A 4,311-nucleotide genomic window follows, 5' to 3' on the forward strand; every position below is an offset into this window, starting at 1 on the left:
TATATGCTCGATACTCCCCGAAACCATTCCGGTGTCCGAATATAGTCGTCCAATATATCAATCTTTATGTCTCGACCATTTCAAGACTCCTCGTCATGTCCGTGATCACATCCGGGACTCTGAACTACCTTCGGTACATCAAAACACATAAACTCATAATATAACCGTCATCGAACTTTAAGCGTGCGGACCCTATGGGTTCGAGAACTATGTAGACATGACCGAGACACATCTCCGGTCAGTAACCAATAGCGGAACCTGGATGCTCATATGGGCTCCTACATATTCTACGAAGATCTTTATCGGTCAAACCGCATAACAACATACGTTGTTCCATTTGTCATCAGTATGTTACTTGCCCGAGATTCGATCGTCGGTATCTCAATACCTAGTTCAATCTCGTTACCGACAAGTCTCTTTACTCATTACGTAATGCATCATCCCGCAACTAACTCATTAGTCACATTGCTTGCAAGGCTTATAGTGATGTGCATTACCGAGAGGGCCTAGAGATACCTCTCCGACAATCGGAGTGACAAATCCTAATCTCGAAATACGTCAACTCAACAAGTACCTTCGGAGACACTTGTAGAGCACCTTTATAATCACCCAATTACGTTGTGACGTTTGGTAGCACACAAAGTGTTCCTCCGGTAAACGGGAGTTACATAATCTCATAGTTATAGGAACATGTATAAGTCATGAAGAAAGCAATAGCAACATACTAAACGACCAAGTGCTAAGCTAACAAAATGGGTCAAGTCAATCACATCATTCTCCTAATGATGTGATCCCGCTGATCAGATGATAACTCATATCCATGGTTAGGAAACTCAACCATCTTTGATCAATGAGCTAGCCAAGTAGAGGCATACTAGTGACACTATGTTTGTCTATGTATTCACACATGTATTATGTTTTCGGGTAATACAATTCTAACATGAATAATAAACATTTATCATGATATGAGGAAATAAATAATAACTTTATTATTGCCTCTAGGGCATATTTCCTTCAGATATTACAAATGTATTCGACTCAAAGACAAGCTTGTAGCCATCTCTACACAGAAGAGATCTGCTAACAAGATTTTTATTGACGGAGGGGACATAATGCACGTTCTTCAACCACACGATCTTCCCCGAAGTAAACTTCAGATCGACCGTGCCAACACCACGAATAGAAGCACTTGAACCGTTGCCCATCAGTACGGTTGAAGTCCCTGCGGTCCATCATCCTTCATGTTAGTGTCTCCAATGACAACATTAGCGGTCTTGCCGCCTTTCCCAGGATGACGCTTGTCATAGCGATTAGGGAAACTAGGAGCCCAATGATCAGGATCCCCACACACATGAAAAACACCTTTCTTTTTGTCATTCTTCTTCTTGAAGTTCGTGTGCTGCACAACCTTGTTCTTCCCATCAAACTTTGCTTTACCATCAAACTTGCCCTTGTTCTTGAACTTGTGGGGCTGGAAGCTCTTCTTCTGTACCAGATTGGCACTAGAACCTCCCTCAATACCTCGAGAACGGTTGTCCTTTGCTCTCGCCTTTTCTTCCACATCAAGAGTACCAATGAGATCCGAAACAGAAAACTCCTACCTCTTATGCTTCAGTGAGGTAGCAAAGTTCCTCCACGTGAGAGGAAGCTTAGTGATGATACCTCTGGCAATAAACTTGTCCGGTAGGATACAATTGAAGTGCTCAAGTTCTCTAGCAAATGACTGTATCTCATGAGCTTGCTCAACCACGGAGCGCTCTTCAGTCATCCTGTAGTCATAGAATTGCTCCATAATGTACAGCTCAGTGCCAGCATCCGAGACCCCAAACTTGGCCTCGAGTGCGTCTCACATATCTTTTCCATTATCAATTGATGCATAAGCATCAACTATGTTCTCACCAAGAACACTCGAGAGAGCAGCCTTAAACAGGGTATCCATTTTCTGAAAAGCTTGGGCCTGTTGAGCATCTTGCTCTTCTTCGGGTTTGCCAAGAGTGGCGTCATAGCAACTCATGGTTTGAAACCATAAGACTGCTCTCACGCGCCACCTCTTATAGTGGATACCCTCAAACATAGGAGGTCTCATGGAAGCAGCAAAACCACTTGGGGTAAATTGCCTATAATAAGGTTTTTGGATTGTTGGAAATATGAGCAATTTATCATATGATTTTATTAACAGAAATATTAGGTAAAGCATGACTAAAATAGCAGAGATAAAGCAAGTCATGCGATCTGACAGAGAGAAGGTAAATAACATCTGCAAATATAAACTAGAACTGAACATCTCTAGAGCAGACAGTAGACCAAGTTGCATATATGAAGTGGAACCTATCATGTCCAGGGCAAAGACTAGAACAAGGAATTGTGACAGAACCTCTAACAGGAAAAACAAGAACACGTACGGGACAGCGGCAACAATAGTAGCACTAGACTTGGGGTCGGTATCCTCGGTAGCCATGTCGTCGAGGAGGTTGTCGACGTCAGGGAAGTAGTCGTAGGAGTCTGGGGCGTCCGTGACGAAAAAGTCAGTAGTCGCGCAGAGTGCTCCCCAAAAACCTTATCACCCTTCTCCCGTACAGGACTCAAAGAGGTGCGGTTCCGGAGGCCTACTGTCCCGATCTGCAGTGCACGCCGCAAGAAGGGATGAGGAAGATCGTAGCAGCAGCGCAGTGTTTAGGAACCGGTGGCGAGAGGAAGAATGATTTCTGGTGCATCTCTCTGAGAGGAGCGGCCTCCCTTTTATAGGCGCAAGAGAAGGAGGCGAGCGGCTGCACCGGGAGCTAAAGGGAAACGAGGAAGACGAAACGAACAGGCAATAGCCGAAGGGTGCAGCGTTCATATTCAATATCCACTACAGCAAAAACTTTTCAGCTCCCGAGTGACCTTTCGCATACCCATAGTGCGTGGCAAAAATTTAGACATTGGCTCGGCTCATTCCCGCAACCCGCGGCGCGTCGTGGCGAGGCCTGGCGAGGCGGGCGGCGGAGGAGGAGCGAGCGTGGATGTCCCTCTTGTTCTCATGCTCATACAAGTGGGGAAAGAACCTCCCTTATAAAAAGGTCCAACTCACTCTAAACTAGCAATGTGGGACTAAATTTTAGTTCCACCTCTTGCCTTGCACGAATGGGCTGCGTGGGCCCCTAGGATTTATTAGGAATTTCTGAAACTGCTATTGGGCTAGGCCCAAATAGACAAAAATTTCAGTATGCTTTCCTACAAATTTCTCAAATAACCCTACTGGTATTGCCCATCAAACTTGCTACATGATGGATATTTGGTTCAATTTGTAGAACTAAGGGCATCTCCAACATTGACCCACAAATTTGCTCCAGCATCCGGTCGCATACAGGGGGGACCAGTCCACAGACACAGATGCATGAGCTGGCCATCCAACGCTGCCCGCATACATTTCAAGCCAGATTTCATCAAAGTTCGGATAAAAAATAGCACAAATCATCTATACATAGGATGCAAACAAGTCTAGCACAATAATAGTTCAAAATCAACGAGATTAATCGGATGTTCAACAAGTTTTTCATGAATGGATCATGTCGTCCCACACATAGTGCCCCTTCAGCTTCATCGAACAGTGTACGTACCTAAATGATCGTCCCTCTCTCCTGTGGTAATCACGGTAGCGCGTACGGGCTACACAATGTGTAGAGAAACATTGAATGAATGAATGAACAAGTTGAGCAAGAAGCAAAACTTACGATATCCTCCTCTACCGTGTGCAATGGTCGCTTTGCCTCCAACATATCAACCGCACCACAAAACTTGGTGACGCTGGTCTGGATGGCGTACCATCGATACGATAATGACCTCACATGATCATGAATGATGTGCATGTTCGAGGGTGCAATGTTCTTTCGCGTGAAATGAATCATGCACGCGCTGCCAGAAGGGCCCCATCTGTTTCTGCCTACGAATTCCGCGGATACGGTCAACCACACATCAAACAATAACTCACCCTCTATGGTCGAGTACCCCGCCATCCTTCGTACTCTAAAAAATGACATGGCTCAAAAATAAGCTCAATGGCAATTGACCGAACACCTACCAGGTGTGGTGACCGTCATGGACGACGTCGACAGGGGGCAGAGTGTACCTGCCTACGGACGGGTCCTGGGTGGATGAAGCCGTCGTAAAAGGCGAGCGGGCGCGTCGGTACTGGTTGCGGAGGTCCGGCAATGCATGTGCGTTGGGCGGAGAGGTAGAGTGGCGGTAGCGGAGGAGGAGGGTGCGGATGCAAAGCAAGGGGAGAGAAGGGGTGGATTGGAAGAAAATAGGCCCAAGAGTGCGGATTTTGTG

The sequence above is a fragment of the Triticum dicoccoides genome, chromosome 3B, assembly GCF_002162155.2.
Source record: "Triticum dicoccoides isolate Atlit2015 ecotype Zavitan chromosome 3B, WEW_v2.0, whole genome shotgun sequence".
NCBI lineage: Eukaryota > Viridiplantae > Streptophyta > Magnoliopsida > Poales > Poaceae > Triticum > Triticum dicoccoides.